General features: G+C 49.9%; 1 protein-coding gene across 6 annotated transcripts in view; it reads right to left on the reverse strand.

Moving 5' to 3' along the window:
* The window catches only part of Bcorl1 (BCL6 corepressor like 1), a 66,113-nt gene extending 62,134 nt beyond the window's left edge, over positions 1-3,979 (reverse strand). For 2 of the 6 annotated variants that reach the window (XM_074064051.1, XM_074064058.1), the window contains exons 1-2: positions 3,136-3,282; positions 2,456-2,564 (exon numbers count right to left, since the gene is read on the reverse strand). The gene's annotated coding sequence lies outside the window, so the exon portion shown is untranslated. Of the gene's footprint in view, positions 1-1,488; positions 2,255-2,455; positions 2,565-3,135; positions 3,283-3,609; positions 3,741-3,866 lie in introns of those variants that run through there. The other 4 variants (XM_074064052.1, XM_074064053.1, XM_074064054.1 and 1 more) reach the window with 4 other exon arrangements.
* Between the last annotated feature and the right edge of the window lie 17,296 nt (positions 3,980-21,275).

Genomic DNA, 21,275 nt, shown 5'->3' on the forward strand with positions numbered 1-21,275 from the left:
GTGGCGGCGGCGGCGGCGGCGGCAACGGCTGCGGCGGCCCCAGTAAGAGCAGCGGCAGCGGCAGCGGCGGCGGCAGCAGCGCCGCCCCGGCCCCGCCCCGCCGCCCGCCGGAGCCCCACGCCCCGCCCGCCCGCCCTGCCGCCGGACTGCTCCCCCCGAAGCCCACCACTAAGCTCCCCCCACTACCCAGCCGCGATCCGCTCGAATCCAGCTCCGCTGGGCCTGCTGTCCGTTCCTCACGCCCCTTAGGACCAGGGTGGGGGAGCCCTGGGGTTCGTGGCCATCCCTCTCCCTCCTTCTCCGAGGGCCGGGGGATTGCCCCTGATCCCGAAACCCGGCCCCCGTAACCGGAGCCTCCCTCCTTCCAGCCCTGGGCTTCGCTCTCAGACCCCTTGCCTCCAGGCCTGGCGCGAAGCGGGTTGAGGGCTTGCACGCCGGATCTTCCCCCTGGCCTGCGGAGCTAGTATGAATTGCCCCCATCTCATCCTCCTTCAATTTAAGCCCCCTCCCCGCCGCGCCTGGCCCGGCAGCCCCCGCCCCTACAGCGAGGGCAGTGGAGCCAGGGCGCTCCGAAGTCATCCCCCGCCTTTTTTCCAGGGACTCGGATAATTGCCCCTGCCCCCATCGCAGCACTCCCACTCCCGAACCCAGGCCCCACTGCCACCTAGGGGTACCCTTACCCCACGGTTCCCGCACCCCATCACAGGGGAGAAAGCAGCCCTGAGAGCGCACCCGTCGCACCTCCCCTCTGAGGTTGGAGGGCATTTTCTCCTGGTCTTTTCAAGACTTCATCACGGACACCCCCCCTCAAAAAAAAAAAAAAACACAAGCCTTTTCTCGCCCTGCCCTGTTGGCCAGCCTTCCGATCGTCGGATCCTTGCATCAGGATTTGGGGCCAGGTAGTTACAAGACCATAGCCTCCACCTCCCTTTCTGAGGAGTGGGGTAATTCCTATGGCTTTCCCCCCACCCCCGGGTTCAACCGACCCCCGTTTCCATGGAGACCCCCGCCCAGCCGAGAAGACTCTCTCAGATCGTGGCGAACAAGTCTCACCTGGCTAAGAGAGAGGGGGGTCGAGAAGGGGGTAGGGCAGGGCAGGGCAGTGATGGGGTACCAAGGTGGGAAGTGGAGGGGAGCTGTCCCGAAGGGAGGGGCAAGGGCTGAGCAAGCTCCTAGGGAGCGCTACGTCCGGGGACACGAAGAGGACGGCGCCCCCGAGGGGCAAGCAGAGCGGCCGCGGGGCGAAGAAGGGACAGGATTGGGGAAAGGCTTAAGATAGAAAGAAGCGGGTGGGGGGATACGAAAAAGCCGGGGAGTCAAAAGGGGTGGAGGGGTTGAGGGAGAGGAAAAAAAGACGCACCTGTTCCCGGGTCGGCTCCGCGGGGAGGCTCAGGCCGCCACCCGAGCTCCCTCTTACCCCCTCTGAACCGCCACCCGCCTAATACTGCCCCGATCTGATGCCCCCCTCCACCCCTTATCGCCACAGACCTCCTTCTCCTCTCTCTCGGCGACGGCGGCGGTCGGACTCTAGGAACTGAGAGGAAGAAGGGAGGGCTCAGCAAAGCGGAGGAGAGACAGAGCCACACACTGGCAGCAGCCGCGGCGAGCGAAAGAGTGAGGGGGAGAGCGGTGTGTGTGTGTGTCTGTGTGTGCGAGAGAAGCCTGGTGGAGTGGGTGCCGGTCGCAGGGCTCGACGGGAAGTGGAGTCCGGCCGGGCCCTCGAGCGGCGCGGACCCGCGCGCCACAAGACTACAACTCCCAGAATGCCACCTAAGCGGGGGGGGGATGGGGAGGAGGAGGCGAAGGGAGGGAGCCAGCAAGAGAGGGAGGGACGAAAGCAGGGAGCAAGCGGCGGCGAAGGGGGCAGAGCCAAGCAGCCCCGGTGACACTGGGAGGGGAGGGGAGGAGGAGGGGATCGCTGCGAGAACCGAGCAGATTCCGGAGAGGGAGGCAGCGGTCGCTGCAGCAAGCCGGGCAAAAAGCTAGACTCCCAGGAAAGGCGGAGGCACTCAATTCGCCAGGCTTCAAGAGCCCCACGCCCCCCCTCCGACGCCCCTCTAGAGAGATGTTGAAGAAGGGAGACCATCGGTGCGCTGTGGCCAGGGGTTTCTCTCCCTTTCTTCCAACGCTCTCCACCTTAAGCCCCGACCTGACTTTCTCAGGCCACTGGTGCTCGATCTAGTGTGCAAATCCCGAGACCCCCATATCTCCCCTGCCTGGCAGCACAGAACAGACGCTTGCAGTCCCCTTCTCCCAGGGGCCTGAGGGAGGCTCCCCTTGCAAGCAGGGCGTGACTCTCCCATTCTTCCCGCCCCCCCCCGTCGTCGCCACCCCCCATCTCCCTCCCCGGAACCCCTCCCAGAGGCCCAGACTCGCCTTTCTCTCTCCCCGCTAAGGAAGAGTCCCTCTGGGGGCGACTACCCACACCCCACCCTTATACCAGGCCCCTACCCACCAGTATCCCCTTAGCGTTGCTCCCCTCACCGAAGGGATAGTGGGGGCGACCCGAGTTGTACTGGTGGCTACTTTCCCTCTGAGACTAGCTGTTCTTCGCCACGACGACCCTGTGTGGAGATAGAGAAGCACATTAATACTCCCGTCCCCCCCTCCCTCCCCCCAGGTTCGGATCCCCATGGAAGTAGCTCACAGCAAAGAGAGGTTGGTAGTGAAAGTGAGGTGGGGGTGAATCCCAGTCCTCAAACCCTGTATCAGCCATGAAAATGCAAGGATTCGTCCCTTTCCTTAAAAACCATCTAATAGCTTGGAGGGGAGGGTTAAATTATCTAAACCCCAATGTCCACACGACTGGAAGAGACCTACCTTGTAGGAATAAGATAGGAACTAGGCTGCCCCCACGAGAGGGAAAATATATCCCTCCGACGCCATCCACTCCCCAAATCTGTACCCCTTAGGAGAGTCAGATGGCCGGGGCGGCGGGGGTTGGGGGGGTGGGAGAGAAGCGGTGGGAGTGCTTGGAGAGTGAAAGGGTTGTGTCCAGGAGGGTCCACGGTCCCCCAGAGAGCAAAATCCAGATGCTAAGAGGTGAGTGGGGGTGCGGCATAATTGCAGACGGTGTCGTTCCTCGCTTTTCCTGGAATCGCGTCCGAACACCGTCTAACACTCGGAGTTGCTTACCAGTCAGTCCCCTGGCCCCATTTGTGCGCGTGAGGCGGCCGAAGCCCGACCGGGAAGCCCAGGCACAAACTCCGCGGAAGCTGGCCTTCGCCGCGGCCGCGCTGCCGCGGGCCTCCCTCCCTCCGTTCGCGGCCCCGCCGATCTACCTTCGCCCCCGGCCGAGGCCAGACCCCGCTCGCAACTCCACGCCCCTACTCCACCCCCGGCTCTCCCTCCCCTCGCCCTCTCCCCGCGGGTCGGGCCCAGCCCCTAACACCGCCCCGCCCTACCGCTCGGTCCAGAGCCCAGCAAGTGCCCCGAACTCGCCCCCCGCCCCCACGCCCCGGCCAGTCAAGCCGGGCCTGGTTTCCCCCTGCCGCCGCGCCCCGCCCCCGAATCCACGTCCTACTTCGCCACCCAACTCGGCCCGGTCGGGGTTCGGCCCGCGCCCACGCCACTGGAGTCCCCGGTTTGGTCCAGTATACAGCCACTCACCCTGCCCTTGCCTGGGTGCTGGCCTGGCCCGCTGCCTGCGCTCGCCTAGCCGGCCCAAGTGCGCGGTCCGGGTCCGGGTCCTGGTGTCGGCCTTGGTCCCCGCGGCGTTGCCGCGCCTCGCCACGAGGACTGTGTTCACGCAAGATCCGAACCCGCGCGAGGTGGGGGCGGAGGAAAGCAAGTTTCTTTATCCTCCCCCCGCCCCCGCCTTAGGGCCACGCCGTCCCCCCCCCACCGCGTCACAGCGCCCCCTTCACCTGGGCAGAGCCCCCTGGCCGCTGTCGCAACTTTGCTCTTCTCCACGCCGCCAGGGAAGCGGGCGAAGCGGGAGGAGGAGGGAGGTGGCGGCAAGGGGGGGGGTGCTGGGATCAGGCCGCTGGGCTTCGGGAGGACACGTGGGGGAGGAGGGGAAGGAGGAGGAGGAAGGGGGGCGGGCCTGCAGTTCTCGGGGCTCCCCCTGCCAGCCCCGGGGAAGCCGGAACCTCGCCAGGCAGCCGCAGACCCCGCACTGGCCACGGGGAAGAACGGAGCCACCTTCCCCCGCCTGCCCCCGGCTCCAGGAAAGGGGGGGGAGCAACGCCGTTCGGGGTCGGAGAGCGATCGTTTTCTCTCGCGCTTTATGTGTGACTCTCCCCTTTTTGCCTCAGTCTACGTAGAAAGACTGGGGTCTTGCCTGAGGGGGGACGCCCTCGCCGGACGCCCCGCCCCTCCTCCGGTCCCCCACTTCCCCACCCCGGGTGACTTTAGTGCGTGGTTCTGGCTCTCCAGCCTTGAGGCCGCCGGCGGGCGCAGCCCCAGCCCAGGCGCTGAAGTGGGACAGGTGCTGGGGAAGGAAAAATGCAGGGGCTCGCTGCCTTGCCTCACGACTTCGGGGAGGCCCACCCTTCATGGCAACCTCCCAGGCTGCAAGCCCCTTGGGCCACTCTCAAGTGGGCAGTCCCTGACTGGGCGTGGAGGCATCAAGGGGGGGGCAGTGAGACCCGAGCGAGGAAGGAGTGGGGGGGACTAAAGGTCTGTAAAAGGGAGAAGCCTGCACGACTTGGAAGCGAAAACCTCGCTCAAAGAAGACTGGGATTCTACCCGCTTTCCCGGGGCTCTTTAACCACCAATCTGAGCCCCTTGACCCTTACCCTTTACTCTAACGGCTCCCCGCCTGGCCAAAGGAATAAATCCTCATGTGTGTTTACATCCCAGGCCATCCTCGGGACTGAAGGGCTGACAGGCTTGCGGTCCACATTCGAACTCTGATGACTTTACATTAACTCGGAGGAAATCAGCTTGCGAAGGAGCTGAAGCTGCCGGCCGATTTGGTTTCAGTCTTAAGGTGTTTCTTAGCAGCTCCAACCCTGAGCTGATGGTGGGGACTTCAAAGGCATTGCCTCAGCCTAGAGGGTATTAGGGGAGGTGCCCAGCAGTTTCTGAAGGATTCGTTGCTTTGTAAATGGAATGTGAAATGAATAGAAGGAATTTGAAAAAAAATCTTTATGTGCACATATATTGATATTTTTTATTATATATTGTATCTAACTAAGAAAGTCAAAGGGTCATTTGGACTAGAAGGAAGCCCTGTAGGGTTAATGTCTGCTTCCTTCTCCCTGCTCCCCCCTACTAGGCCCAGAGGTTCCACCTCTAAGCTAGGGGGTGTCTTCTCTCCTTTGGAAAGACTTTACAGATGGCAGTTGAGGCTTGCCTGGTATGTCTCCCTCACCTGGTCTGAGGGATGTGCTTAAGTATAGGAGCAGCTAGCTAAGGCTACAGTGGCTTTGCAGTGAGCTGAGGCCTGGTGTTCTATGTCCTCACCAACCTCAAAATCAACTGCCAGCAAGGTGGACATAGCCTTGCCCATTGTATTTTGTTTTCAAAACCACTTCAGTAGCTGTTTTATTTGGCCATACCTACCCTTCCAAGCACCATCATTCTCCCATACACACCCCTGTGGGAAGAAAAATGCTTGACCTAAATTGCATCAAGGGAAAATGAAGATTTGGGAATGATTTGTTTAAACTGATCAACATATGAACTCAAAATGCATTACAGAGGGGGAAATCACCTCTATGCAGCCTCTATGCAGATCCACCAATTTTGCTTTGATTGGACTATCTCCACTGACTTTAATTAATCTAGAAATTGCTAAATCTCTACTTCTCTTAAGACCCTAGGACCTTAAAGCTACTTTCCTGCTTGGTTTGAGGCTGAAATAGATTATGGACATCTTGGTTTGCATTAGTCTGTGTCTCACCATTTGGCTGCATCATTTATCTGGCGAAACGAAGGTTGGGGCAAGATGGTTGTTTCCTGGCTGAAGCTGTAGTTTCTCAGAGCCCTTTCCTGTTGGGGGCCAGGCTTCCTGCCCTACAGGAGATGATGGGAAACCAAGGAGCAGGGTGGAGAGAGCTGTGGGAAACCTTGTAAAGAGTGTAGTTATCAATGATTATTTCGTTTGAGGCTAGAACCACAACGTAATAATAATACCTTACTTTTGTACAACATCAGAGTGTTTATTGAGCCCTTTCATTTGTTTCTCACTACAACTCTTGATTTTGTAATCGAGGAAACTGAGTCTCTTGAGTGTCTATGAGTGGCTTACTTAAGGTCACATGGCTAATGGGTTCCTGGCTCAGGAACCCATTTACTGCCCAAAATAGTCTTTTTCAGGTAAATCATCCTAATTATTTCTCCTATCAATAACATCTTGTACAGACTTCTTTTGTTTATTGGCAGTGATACTGGGGTTTGAACTCAGAGCCTTGCAAGTGCTCTACACTTGAGCCACACCCCCAGCCCTTCCTATCACTAACATCTACTTTTGTAGGCTGAGACACTCAGAGAGGCAACTTGGTACAATGGAAAAAGGATTATTTGGGAGGAATTCTAAGAATCAGATCCTGGTCCTGTCTTGTCACTAGCTAGCAATAAGACCTTAAGCAAGCACTAACATTTGACCAAGTAGTGCCAGCCTGACGCCAAGTGCTGTGTTCTGGGTCTTCTCTCCCTCCAAAATATGGAAATCAATGTACCTGCCCTATGTCCCTCACAGGAACAACCCATGAGCATCAAATGAGGTGTGGATGGGAAAGTTTTGCACACCATAAGTTATTATGATCAATGTTGGCATCACAGCCTCCCTAGGTGTAGCACAGACACCTTGAGGTGACCCTGGCCTGGGCCCTGCCCTCCTGAAGCTTACCAGACAAAACAGGGCATATGGAGATTCCCAGGTAATCTAGGCTTCAAACCAACCTCTGAAAAAATTCACAGGATAATCACGTTAATTGTTCTGCAATCAGAAGCCTTGTTTCGCTAGTAAAACAGGGTAGCCCTATGACAAAAAAAAATTCTACTGATTTAGATCTTTAGAGTTATCAGAATGAAACAAATTTGGAGCTTCTGGTCGTCCCTTCATTCTCAGCACCTCAGTCAATTGAAGGTGAAATCAGGTATGGAAAACAAGGTCTCAGGACAGCGAAAGAGTTCATTTTAAGACACCTCCGTTGAAAGAAGACCAGGGGAAGGAGGTTATATTCTATAGCGTGTGTTCTCTAGTGTTCCACTTTAGGGTCCAGGGGTGAGGTGGTGTTGGGGAGGGCTTCTTGGCCCTGTTTGCCATTTGTAAATCTCAGCTGCACAAACTGTGTTGCAAGCAGGGTTGCCTCTGCAGATGCATTCCAGCAGCCAGCTGAGGCTTGAGGACTAAGTACTGGCTCCCTGAGAACAAACGGCATGAGGAAGGCCTGGTCTCTGCCCTCTCAGAGTCCTGGGTCTAAATGGGGAGACAGCATGTCTGGTTAAACTTAACTCTGTAAACAACCAACAATCTTTCTGGATTTTATAGCCAAAGGCGGGGGGGGGGGGGGGGGGGGAAGGAAGGGGACTAAAATTACCTCAGAGGCCTCACCAGGTCAAGCCCCAGGTGGAAGGGACTCTAAGAAATGATTTGCCCTCCTGAAAAACTTGCCCGTGGCTGCCCACTGCTGACAAAATCAAGTCCATGAGCTTTCACCGTGCTCTCGGGGCCCTTCCTGACCTGGTTCCAGCTTCCTTTCCTTCCAAGTCCCTCACAATTCCTCTGTTCTGACCGAACTGGCCCCCTTGCCATTCCTTGGACAAGACATGCACTTTCTTGGCTTATTGAAATCTCACTCAACCAGTACTCAGGCCTTCTTTTGTGCCGCCTTCCCCGACCCCCACACCCTCCCCTCCCCGTGGAAGTTAACTGCTCCAGGCTACTCCCACAGGACTTAGCTTGTCCCTTTAGTTAGTACTTCTACTCTCTGCTGATTTTTCCAAATTGATCTTCAATTCTTTGGATGAAGGTATGAAGTATTTCTCCTCTGTGTATCAATCAGTCTCCTTCCTCTCCCTTCAACATCCCACACATTGGCATGCAGTGGGACCTCTACAAATGCTTGTTAAATGAATGAATGGATGATCCAATCCATCCTCTTATATAATAGTGGGAATGCTGAGGTCCAGATCTGGCTTCCCTTCTTGCCAAAGGCTCATTTTAAGTCTTGGTCTCTCTTTTTCTTCTCTTTTAATGGTTATGCACACTAACAGTTTAGCCCTGAAGTTAAACAGACATGGTTTTAATCCTGCCTCTGCTACTTCCTGGCCACATCAACTTGGATACTTAACTTTTCTCTAAGCCTCAGTTTCCACATTTACAAAATGTAGGCTAATTAGTTCCTCCTGAAATTTTTACAAGGGTCAAATGAGTTATTGTATGTTAAGCACTTAGAAAGGTGCCTGGCACCTAATAGATGCCCCAAAGTAGAGGTTTTTTTTTTTTTAATGGTAGGAGTTTTTAAAGAGTTCAGAATTTAAGAGCATCTGCTTCATTTGAGCATATGAATAAATGCCACAACCTGAACATTAAAAAAAAAGAGAGACGTATTTTAGGCAACAAAAAATGGAATAACGTGGAATAAAGGCTGATGGAGTGGCTCAAGTGGAAGAGCATCTGTCCAGCAAGTGTGAAGCCCTGAGTTCAAACCCCAGTACCACAAAAAAGAAAGAAAATGGAATAAAATTGAGCAAGACTTTTCAGTAAAACTATTGCCTCTTCCCCAGAGAGTCTAAAGAATATTGAAAATAGCCGGCAACTGGTAGCTCACACCTGTAATCCTAGCTACTCAGGAGGATCGAGGTTTGAGACCAGCATGGGTGAACCCTATCTCAAAAATACTCAACACACAAATAAAAGGGCTGGTGGAGTGCTTCAAGTGGTAGATTGCCTGCCCAGCAAGCATGAGAACCTGAGTTCAAACTCCATTACCAAAAAAAAAAAAATTGAGAATAGAACCCAGATCAGGAGCCCAGGTGATGAGTGAGCTTACCACATTCCACTAAATTTGGAATGCTGCCTTCTTCTTGCTGTGGTGGTGGGTTTTTTTGTTTTGTTTTGTTTTGTTTTTGCAGTACTGGGGTTTGAACTCAGGGCCTATACCTTGAACCATTCCACCAGCTCTTTTTTGAGATAGGGTCTTGAGAACTATTTGCCTGGGCTGGCTTCGAACCTCGATCCTCCTGATATCTGCCTCTTAGCTAGGATTACAGGCATAAGCCACTGGCACCTGGCTTGTGGTGATGTTCCATATAGGCTTGGGAACCTTCTTTTCTGGCTAACAGCTGAGATGCCTTAGTGAACCCATATATACCTTTTTTTTTTTTGACACAGGTCTTTCTGTGTAGCACAGGCTAGTCTGGAACTCACTACGTAGCCCAGGCTGGCCTCAAACTAGTGATCCTCCTGTCTCAGCCTCCTGAGTATTGGGGTTACAGGTATGTGCCACCACACTTGACCATTTTTAAGCCTATAGCACCTGGTATTCCCACATATACCATTCTTGACCTTTTCCATGTGCCTGCACCCAAACTTCTCTCCTCCTAGCGAAATCCCTTGAGCTCTACCTCCATGAGGTTTTCTCCTACTGCCTTTGTCTCTGAGAAGTTCTCTTGTTCCTGAACTGCACAGTTTGGCACTTAGTACATTTCTGTGCCCTCTGCCTTAGTTCCCCCACCCTATCCACCCAAGCTGGCACCTTGTCATAGAAGGCAGTGTTTCCCACAATACCTGGCAATATTTGAGAAGAAAGCACTCCATGAATGCTTTGGGATTGACTAACAAGTAGGCCTTCACGGGGAGAATGTAGGCATGGGTCTCTGCAAATCCTGTCTACCAGCCCAGGGCTGGTGGCTCACACCTATAATCCTAGCTACTCAGGAGGCAGAGATCAGGAGGATCACAGTTCAAAGGCAGCTCAGGCAAATAGTTCAAGAGACCCTATCTCGAAAAAACCCATCACAAAAAAGGGCTGGTCAGTACCACAAAAAAAAAAAAAGTCCCATCTACCATTCCTCACATGTACACCCACTTTCTTTTCTCTCTATCCTCTCTCTTGGTTTTTTGGTTTTTTTTTTTAACTCAGGGCTTGCTTGGCAGGTGCTTCGCAGCCCTCTCTCTGTTTTGTTTTGTTTTATTTTTTTGACTACTGCTCACACTTGCTAGGCAGGCACTCTGCTGGAGGCATTCCCCTTGCTCCCTCTCACTTTTTTTTTTGAGACAGGGTCTCGCTATGTAACACAGGCTGGCCGGGGACAGCCTCAGCCTTCCAAAATCTGGGATTACAGACATGTACCAGTATGCCAGGCTCACACCACACTTTTCAAACCAACTACCCACATAAGCCCTCGCCTTTTCAGGACCCATCTTGTCTCAAAATTTCTAAATATCTGGGTAGCAAGGGCCATGTTTTACTGTGTCCTCCACATGGCCCAGTCTAGAGCTTCCAACATTAATAGCACTGTGTAAGCACATAGTTTTGCTGCTATAGATAACTCGGTAAAGATATCATTCTTATTTTGGGTGTGTGTTTATATGTATCCTTGTGTGTCTGCTCTTGCTCATTAAACTGCAAGTGACTCTACAGAAGGAATTGCCCATGTTGTGAAGAAAGTCAGAAGATGATTCAAAAACATTTTTGAATTTGTTCAAAATCCAGGGAATTAATTTTCTGCCTTCATTGAACATTCAATCTATATCTTTATACCAAATTTTCTTACATTTTAATATATATTAGAATCACCAGGGAATGGGAACAGGGAACTTGTTAAAATTCATTTTTCAGGTCTGGTAGTGTAGCTCAGTGGTAGGGTATGTGTTTAGCATGTGCAAGGTCCCATGTTTGGTTCCCCACACTAAAAAATCCAGATTCAAGGCACCCTCCCCCTCAGGGTTGTATTGAATAGGTCTGGGGTGTGGCACCTCCTGCTCTGCATTTCTTTCTTTTTTTTCTTTTCTTTTTTTTTTTTTAGTGGTACTGGGGTTTGAACTCAGGGCCTCATGCTTACTAGTCAAGCACTCTATCACTTGAGCTACTCCACCAGCTCTGCATTTTTAACAATCTGTACAATCAATTCTGCACCAGTGGGTTTTTGGACTACACTTCAAAAGACATTGAGGGCTGCGGGCATGGCTCAAGTCATAGAGTGCTTGCCTAGCAAGTTCAAGGTCCTGAGCTCAAAACCCAGTACTGATGAAAAAACACATAAAAAAGACATTGAATACTTTTTCCATTTTCGTCTTCACCGGAGATCCTCCAACTTTTTACTCCCAAAGGTTTTATTATTTGTTTCTTCACTTAAGGTATCACTCAGAATGTGCCAAACACTGCTCTAAGGATTTTACTCATAATAATCCCATAATGTAGATACTATTATTTCCCCATTTTATAGATGCAGAAATTAAGGTTCAGAGAGATTCAGTGACTTGCCCAAGGTCATTCAGTCAAAAGTTTTTTAAAATTAAAGTCTAATTCATAGAATATAAAATTAGTCATTTTAAAGTGTACAATTCAGTGGCAATTAGTACATTTCCTACATTGTGCAATCTCCACCTCTACCTAGCACCAAAATGTTTTCATCACCCTGAAATGAAACTCCACACCTGCTAAACCATGGCTCCCCATAACCCTCTCCCTCTGAAAACAACCTACCTGCTTTCTGGTTTTGTTTTAATTTGAGTTTTTTAAGACAGAGTCTCAAATTTGCTTTATAGCCTAGGCTAGTCTTGAACTCCAGATACTTCCTGCTAGATTTCCCTAGTGCTGGGATTTCAGATGTGTGCCACCTCACCCAACTTGTTTCTACAGATTTACCTCTTCCAGATATTTCATTTAAATTGAATCATATAATATATGGTCTTTTGTATCTGACTTCTTTCATTTGGCACAATGTTTTTGAGTACATCTGTGATGCAGCATGTGTCAGTACTTCATTCTTTTTATAGCTGAATAATATTCCATTGTTTGAATGGACCACAATTTGTTCATTCCCAGCCAGTGAGAATTTTTGTAGGCAGTGGTTTTTGGTTTTGGTTTTGTTGTTTTTATGGGAGGTGAGACAGGGTCACACTTTGTAGCCCAGGCTGCCCTGGAACTCCTCCTGCCTTAGCTTCCAGAGTATTCCAGATAGTAAGTTTTTTGTTGTTGTCAGTAGGTTTTTTTTTCATGGTATTGGAGTTTGAACTCAGAGCCTCATGCTTGCTAGGCAGGCCCTCTACCATTGGAGCTACACTTCCAGTCAACCGGCTAGTAACTTTTAAGTCAGTATCTTAATCCAGGCAGTCTGATTCAAGTCTGTGCTCTTGACCCTCTGTGTTTAAAATGCCTACTAAAACAGCATATATTTTCAAGTAATAATAAATTTTCCATTTAAGCCGGGTGCCAGTGGCTCACACCTATAATCCTAGTTACTCAGGAGACAGAGATCAAGAGGATCGCAGTTCAAAGCCAGCCTATCTCCGAAAAACCCTTCACTGAAAAAGGGCTGGTGGAGTGGCTCAAGGTGTAGCCCCTGAGTTCAAACCCCAGTACCACAAAAAAATTTAAAAATAAATTTGTCATTTAAAATTTATTGCATATGCTAGGCCTGGTGGTACATGCCTGTAATTTCAGTACTCAGTAGACTAAACTGGATGATCATGAGTTTGACAATGAGACTGTTTCAAAAACAAAAACAACACTTATCAAATAGTTATAAAACCTTATCAGGCTGTGCACGGTGGTTCATACCTATAATCCTAGCTATTTGGGAGAAAGAGATCAGGAGGATTTCTCAGCTGTTTGAATCCAGCTTGGGCAAAAAAAAAAAAAAACGTAAAGGAGACCTCATTTCAAGCAATAGCTGGGCGTGGTGCTGCCTCTCTGTTATTCCAGCTATGTGGGAAGCATAAATAGGAGGATCAAGGTCCAGACCAGCCTGGGCATAAACATGAGGCCCTATCCCCAAAATAACTAAAGCATAAAGGGCTAGGGTATGGTTCAAGTGGTAGAGGCACCTTTCTCGCAAGTTCAAAGCCCTGAGTTCAAATCCCAGTATCACCTCCCCCAAAAAAAAACCTGCATAAGAATTTCACATTAGCCTAAGATGGCCATACTGAGGTCATTTAATTTCAGCTAAAGCCAAAAAACACTTAATGTTGTGGTTAACATCTGCAGCCTCATGTGGACTGCTTCACTAGATTTTATGAAATATGAGGTATAATTCATAGATAGACCTTTACGCAAACATTTATGGATTGGAAGACCCCAGTTTGAGATCCATTGGCTGCAAATCCCTGCAAGACACCCACCCAGTCAACATAAGAGAGATTCTATCAAGTTGCTTTGTAGACTGTACCGACAATCCAAAAAACGGGCTCATGCATGTTAGAAAGATTTTTCCCAGCAAGTAGCTAAACAAAAAAGGAGTTGGAAGTTAACCTTTAGTAAATTAGAAAATACCATAATCCGGTAAATCTGAGTGTTTAAGTTAACTAGAGTGTCACAGTAAGGGATGCACATGGTCATGTCCTGAGGCCAATAAGACAGTCCCTTAACTGCCTCTTAAAAGATAACAGCCTAAGCTGGATTTACCAGAGAGGCTTTCCAGACCCGAAGTGTCTGCTCTGACAGAACTGGAAGTGAGAATGCTATTCCAACACAACACTAATCACATGATTGCATGATTTTTCTCTTGATTTCTTAAGGGTGTGGACAAAAAAAAAAAAGCAGGCTTGCATCTCCTCTAGAGGTCTGTGGTACCCACAGCCCACATATGAGAGCCCCAATTTTATGTTCTGAGCATTGCCCTGTCCAGAGGGATCTCTTGTTACTCCAACAGAGACCCAACAACCAGGCTGGACTCAAAACCATTAGCTCTGACTTTGCTCAGCAAAATAATATGAACATCAAGGAGGGCCTTGGAGGGGTAAAGATGCCACAAAACATGTTGCTTAAGAGGTAAGAGGTAAATGGTGAGCGGCAAAGGTTTCTTCATCTCTGTAGCCTCGGGGCCTTGCAGAAGACCTGGCACTAATGGGAAAATGCTCAATCCATTGTTTGTTGACTGAATGACTGACGAAAGAGAGCCTTCTTATTGGTCTGGAGGTCATCATGGAGGTGTTATGGAGCTGCTCTGGGGTGGGGGGGACAGAAAATGGAGGGAAGTTGGCATGAGTCCAGAGTGCCCTGCCAGGACCTACACAGACCATATTTTTCTCTGCCTGAAAAATTTTCCCAGGCAAAGTTCTCAGAGCTTGCAAGTCTCAAAGGTAGATTCCTCCAAGCTCACTGTGTGCTTTATTCCACTGAACTCAACTCAGAAGAACTTAACAGTGCCATAGTGTCCTGGGGAGAATCCAATGACAGCACCTTATATGAGAGCATATGGAACAAGATGATAGGGGACAGGGAATTCTGGTTAATCCACCAACATTGGCTTTGTCTGATCTAAATGACTCCTTGGACATACCATTTGACCAGGTAGGTTTCTATTTATGGGCTTTAATACTCAATACTACACCTTCACACAACACATTTTATAATACAGTGAACTCCCAAGTTTGTCCAAATTCAAATAGCCACAATCTTCTTACCCATCCACATCCCATTTGTTTGTTGATTGATGTTTGGAATGGTCCTGAATATCCTGGAGGGCCTTGGAAAGAATCAAATAACAATGGCTTGTATTGTGTGAGTGGCCTTGCTTGTTCTGGGCCTCAGAACACCAGGCTTCTTTTTTTATGTTGGTGGTACTGGAGTTTGAACTCAGGGCCTCAAGCTTGCTAGGCAGGAGCTCTAACAATTAAACTACTCTGCCGGCCCTTTTTTGTGTTGGGTATTTTCAAGATAGGGTCTCTCGAACTATTTGCCTAGCCTGGCTTCCTGACCTCTGCCTCTTGAGTGGCTAGGATTACAGGCATGAACCACCAGCACCAGGCAACATTAGACCTCTTGCTATGGCAGAGATATCCAAAGGTATTTATGTCTTGTTGTCACAGATTTTCAGGGACACATGAGCCCTTGAGGGACTGGGCTGGTAGGACTCAGCTTCTTCAACTGAAAGGACTTATCTGCACAAAATCAGTACTGAAGAAGCTGCAGAGAAAGCCAGAGGGTTGGAGTGCCCCTCTGATTTCCTTCCATCAGTCATTCAATCAACAGACACTGAGGACTTGAGCTCCTTGTCTCAGCTTGTTCTGGGTATTGAGAGTCGGGGAAGACTCATCTCTTAGACATCTCTGGCTGCTGAAGGGAGGATCTTCTTCCCTTCAAGTTCCTCCCTCTTAGTCCTTTTATTTATTTATTTATTTATTTATTTATTTATTTAGTGGTACTGGAGTTTGAACTCAGGGCCTACACCTTGAGCCATTCCACCAGCCCTTTTATATGATTGGGTTTTTTTGAGATAGGGTTTCGTGAACTATTTTCCCAGCTGGCTTCGAACCATGATCCTTCTGATCTCTGCCTGCTGAGTAGCTAGGATTACAGGTGTGAGCCCTCTTAGTTCTTAGTCCTTATAACCACATTTTGCCAGGGTAGAAATATTGAAGAAAGGAGTTCCCCCAATCACACCTTCCCATTTCTCTCTCTCTAAGCACACACACACACACACACACACACACACAGGACTCACCTGTATTAAGAACTGGCAAGTATCTCAAGTGGTAGAGCATCTGCCTAGCAAGCGTGAGGCCCTGAGTTCAGGTCGCAGTACCACTACCACCAAAAAAAACAGTATTGAATAAACCAGATGCATGGGAGAAAAATGAAAGTTTGTAATGCAAAGTAATAATACTAATCCTTCACATCTGTATAGAACTTCATAGATCACAAAACATTTTCATCCCTATTCCTTTATTTGATGTGTTGCTCTGTCATCATCCTTCATATTCAAAGACAACCTTCTGATTGTGACCACCAATGGCGAGTGAAGCAAAACTAAGGTGGGAACAAGAGGCCCTTCTGCCGTCTGGTAACAGACATCATGGTGGGTTTTTCTCTTTTTTACCTTTCTTTTTCTTTTCTCATTCTTTTGCAGTGTTTTCTGTGGAGCCTGCAGTTGCCTGTGACTCAGCTTCCCAGCCTTGGGAGTGGGGGGCTTGGAACCCTAAGGAAAGGACTGCTGGCCAGCTAGTCCCCCAAGCTGGGGTGCAAAGCCTTCGGCTCCTGCCAGGATAAGGTGAGTCCTAGCTCATCTCAGCAAATTGAGCAGACTGATCTGGAAGAAATAGAACAGTTTCAATAAAACAGGGAGGCCAGGTGCCAGTGGCTCACACCTGTAATCCTAGCTACTCAGGAAGCAGAGATCAGGAGGATTGAGGTTCAAAGCCAGCCCAGGCAAATAGTTCTCGAGACCCTATCTCAAAAATACCCAGCACAAGAAAAAGGGCTGGTGGAGTGGCTCAAGCAGTAAGAGTGCCTGCCTAGCAAGTGTGAGGCCCTGAGTTCAAACCCCAATGCTGCAAATAAATAAATAAAACAAGGAAAAGATCTACCTTGAAGTTTTTGAGGATGTAAAATGAGGCAATGGCTAAGTTCATGTTTTGCAGGGTACAGCCACACCTCAAGAACCTAGGCTTGCAGAAGATGCTGCTAAAGGATAAAGGAGTCCCTGTTGTATTCACTGGGTTTCTAGGCCCTATAATTGCAGTACTGGGGTTTGAACTCAGGGCCCCATCCTTGATACACCGGTGCTCTACCTGTTTATCTACCTGGCAGAGTTGAGCCACTCTGCCAGCCCTTTTTTGTGTTGGGTATTTTTGACATAGGGTCTTGTGAACTATTTGCCCAGGGCTGGCCTTGAACCATGATCCTTCTGGTAGGATTACAGGCCTAAGCCACCTACTGTGCCCGTGCCCCTTATGTATAGTCCTTTTTGTTTTTTTTTTTTAAATGCTTCTCCATTCCCTCACAGACTCCATATGCTTTCTCATTGTCCAGCTTCTTCACTGAGCCGCCTCCTACCTCCCTCCATTCCTGTAATGTAGCCCCAGTTTTCTGAAAGCTAAAGATGCTTTCAATGAAAACACATTCTAGAGACTTCCAAAACCAGCTCAACCAAACATTCTCAAACTCCACCAGCCATCCTTCTCTCTACATAGTTCTTACCCTAGTGGCTGTGGCCACACCAGTCTCAGCCTCCACCTGGCCCAGAGCTGGCCCCAGATGGGAATGCCTATGAAACGCGAGAGGAACAGGGCGATATAAAACCTTGGTGCTGGGAGGTTTGCAGCAGCAGAGGATCAAAGCCTGTCCTCCCTCTCCTGGTAGAAGAGATTAGAGCAGTCTGTCTTGGCAGTCTCAGGCAGAGGGCCCAAACAGCAGAAAAAAGCTGCTTTTAGCTAGTAGGCAGGTTAGAAAGGGATGGTGGTGCTGGGCTGGGATGGAGCCCCACAACGCCTCCCTTCATCCCTGGATGCGACAGTCAGTTGAGGCTTCTAGCCTCTCCCAGCCTTGGAAACTCCCTTCCCTCAGGAAAAGCGTTTCATTCCAGCCCAGGAGTTCCCAGCCGAGTCTTCTTCCAGCCTTGCCCTGATGTTTGGTGCTGGCCGAGTTAGTATTGTCCCTCCGGTAGTGGCAGCTAGTGCGGGGCGGGAGTGTGTAATTGCAACCACTTCCTGCCCCAGCTTGCCCTAGGGCTGGCCCCGCCCCTGAGGACAATCAGGGCGGGACCCAGGTACTGTAAAGGAGTTCGGTGTGTGGGGCGGGGGTGGGGGGGGGCGTTGCCTAGTGGGGCCTGCCCTCAAGGGAAATCAACTGAGATTCTTAAAAGGGTGAGGGGGGTGCCCTTCCTTTGAGCCTCATCGCACTAAAGGGGTCTGGAGCAGTCTATTGGCACAACCTAACTCTGCAAGGAAGGATCTCAGTCTCTCATATATGAGTAGTTCCAATATTAGCTTTATTCTTTTTCTGTGTGTGTGTGTGTGTGTGTGTGTGTGTGTGTGGTATTGCGGCTTGAACTCAGGAGCTACACCTTATACCACTCTACCAGCCCTTTTCTGTGATGGTTTTTTTTTTTTTTTTTGAGATAGGGTCTTTCGAACTATTTGCCCTGGCTGGCTTGAAACCTCCATCCTCCTGATCTCTGCCACCTGAGTAGCTAGGATTACAGGCATGAGCCACCAGCGCCCGGCAGTTTTATTCTTGAATTTGGGACACTAAAACCCCAGAGGGGGAGAGGAGGAGTGAGCCAGGGTCTAAATGTAGGGGTGTTCTCCTTTCTGGTTTATGCCCAGATGGACAGAGAAGAGAGGTAAGGGTTGGTTGCAGCTGAAGACTGTGGTGTACAACACCATCAGTTTGCAGGTGCCTTTCCTTTTCTGGAGTTGCCAGGATTCGCTGGCAGGTTGTATCCTTGCTCCGCCTAGCTATTCAGAGCTTGAAATGCCCAGCATGTACAGAGTTAGTCCTCCATCAGGCATCCTGGAGGTACCAAAGAAGAAGAAAGACGGCCCCCTCCCTTCCTGGAGCCAGACATCTACTGGGTGGCGGAGGGGTCATAGCGTGTACTTCGTAGTCAAAGGTGGAGACCATATCCCTGGCCCCCCAAATACTGTGTGACTTTGAGTAGCTTGATTGTCTTCTCTGAGCTTCAGTATCTTGGTGTGTAAAATGAAGCTAATACGTGCCTTACAAAGTTGTGGTAAAGGTGAAATCGGACATATATGAGAACGTGCTTTAAAACCTGTAAGGCACTATGCAAAGGCAAGGAATAGATGATCACACTTAATGGGGTGGAGGGGGGAAGAGGGGACTCTAATGGGGAAATATGAGCAGGTACCAGTGATGAGGGTGCAAACTATCCACTGGAGTGCTAAGGAGCATGTGTACTTTCAGAGGCAGTGGGGGTGTGAAGCCTGCATAAGTTTCAGTTGGAGGTGGGTCTGAAAGACGAGATCCCTGAGGAAAAGGCTGGCAGAGGAGGTGGAGAAAAAGTCATAATTGCTCTCCTTTTTTTTTTTTTTTTTGAGGTACTGGGGCTTAAACTCAGGATCTTCACCTTGAGCCACCCCACCCACTCTATTTTTGTGGAAGGTTTTTCGAGATAAGGTCTTGTGGAACTATTTGCCTGGGCTGGCTTCGAACCGTGATCCTCCTGATCTCGGCCTTCTGAGTAGCTAGGAGTATAGGCATGAGCCACCAGTGCCCGCCATATCTCTTCTTTTCTAAAAAAAAGTGTTTTTTTGATGGTACTGGAGTTTGGACTCTGGGCCTCTCCCCTGCTAGGCAAGCGTCTACTACTTGAGCCACTCTGCCAGCCCATGTCTCCTTTTGAAAAGGGCTTGCCATGGCTCTGGTTGCCATAATTGTGCCCACGTGAATAGAGGCCTGTTGGGCCTCAAAGTATAAGGTAGCAGCTGGAAGCACGACATACTGCGCCTGCAGTGTGCACAGGCTCCCTGGAATGAGCAGAGAATGTCCCCGCTCCTCACCCTTTGCAGACAGAGGAAAGCCGAGCAGAGGGTAGCTGACAGAGTCAAACATGTTAAGAGACAGCTGCAAACCTGTAGGCTTCTTTATCCCCTTGTACTCTGGCAAGGGCTGTTAGCCTGGTGATCCCTGCCCTCCCTTCTCTGATCTGCCCTGCCTCCTCCAACACGTGAATGCGACCATCCTCACTTGCCGGGTGGGTATTAGGGGAGGATGTGCACATGTGTAATGGTGACACAAGTTTCAGGATGCGCCCGTGTCTATGCATATCAGCAGCCATGTGTACCGGTCTGGGCAGGTGTCTGCATACAAATGTGTGTCCCACAGGTGCATGCTCCAGGTATGGAGGGCTGACATTTCTGCTCCTGTCTGACTTTGGACCAGGGACCTTCTAATCCCTAAAATAAAGAGATTTGTACCATAGAGTCTCAGATAGGCGCTTTCAGCTTCGATGTTCACAGCTTACAGCTGTGACTGCTTTAAAAGTTAGGGCAGTGAAAAAAAATCAACCAGACCAGTTGTGATGTTGGCTTTCAATACTTCAGATGTTTCGGTTTGGAGATTCAACTTTCAAAAGGCCAGTTACTTGGCATCATGTAACATCTGCTCTCTTTTTAAGGAGTGGTCTTATTCTGACACCCCGACCATGGTCTGCTGGTATTTGTGTATTTGCTATACTTGTGCATTTACATAAATGCGAGTGTATCAGTGAGTGCCTATTTAAGTTGCATCACAGAATACAACAGACAGCCAAATGAGAGCCTGGAGGTCATTTAATTGAATCCCTTCCATTTCTAGCCCATTTGTTCCATAGCCCTTTTGCGAGCTACGTCTGTGCAGGTAGCTGCAGAGATAAATAAGGAATCAGTTCTGCCCTCTGGAGCTCACCATCTATGGGGGAGAAAAATAGGCAAACAAATAATTGCAATACAATGTGATAATAGATGTATAAAGCCTGCACTATGGGAACACAGAGGAAAGACCAATTAATTCTGCCTGGGGGTGTCTGGGGCAGAAACTATGCCCTTGACAGTCATACTTTACAATCATTCTACAGCCAATGAGTTTTTAACCTTCATTTCCCTACTTTCAAAATATCCATCCTTGTGCATTGCCACTCCCAGGCCCCTTCCCTTCAGCAAAGCTAGGAAGATACAGAGTGGAAGGTATCAAGGAGAAATTGAAAACCCCTAGCCAGCAGGGAGGAAGAAGTCCCTGACTGGGAGAGCTGTGGCCAGGCAAAGAGAACCAGTGTGTCTACACAAAGGGCCGATCTGCGCAACCTGAAAAGGATTGGCCAAATGGCATTCTGGGATCAAAACAGCTCACTGGGAGCAACTGTCACCCTCAGTTACAGGCCAGTGAGAGGCCCAAGTGGGGACAATCGAGATTGTCTGTGTCACTTGTTTAGCTAGTACTGAGGTAGGGGTGGGGACAGATCAGGAGGCCCAGGGAACTGAGAATCCATCCAGTCCTTCCTGCCTGTCCAAATGGTGTGCGAATGGAGATCACCTTCTACGGGGCATGGTCTTTGTGTTCTCTGTACTAGGAATTAGGTATCCCTTCTCCCTTGCCCATCACCCTGGTGAACCGCAGCAAGTTTGTGAGATGGTCGCTGAGGATAATGCGGCAGCTCAAGTCAGTGTGGAGGGCAGATTAGAGCGAAGCTAACTGGCAGGGGGAAGGAAGGGACAGTAAACCCTGGATTCTGCTGCAGGTCCCATTCACTGACCTACCCGCCCAAGTGATGGCAATGGTGGGGGGAGGTGAATCTCCAGCCCCCACCCTCACCCCAGTCTAGCGTCTTTCCCCCTCTTTGCCCTCAGGGATTACCACCCCACCAGGACCGGAGGACTCTGAACCCCACCCATCCCTCGATCCATAAAGTCAGGAGATGCTACCGCGAAGGGAACC

The sequence above is a fragment of the Castor canadensis genome, chromosome X, assembly GCF_047511655.1.
Source record: "Castor canadensis chromosome X, mCasCan1.hap1v2, whole genome shotgun sequence".
NCBI classification, from domain to species: domain Eukaryota; kingdom Metazoa; phylum Chordata; class Mammalia; order Rodentia; family Castoridae; genus Castor; species Castor canadensis.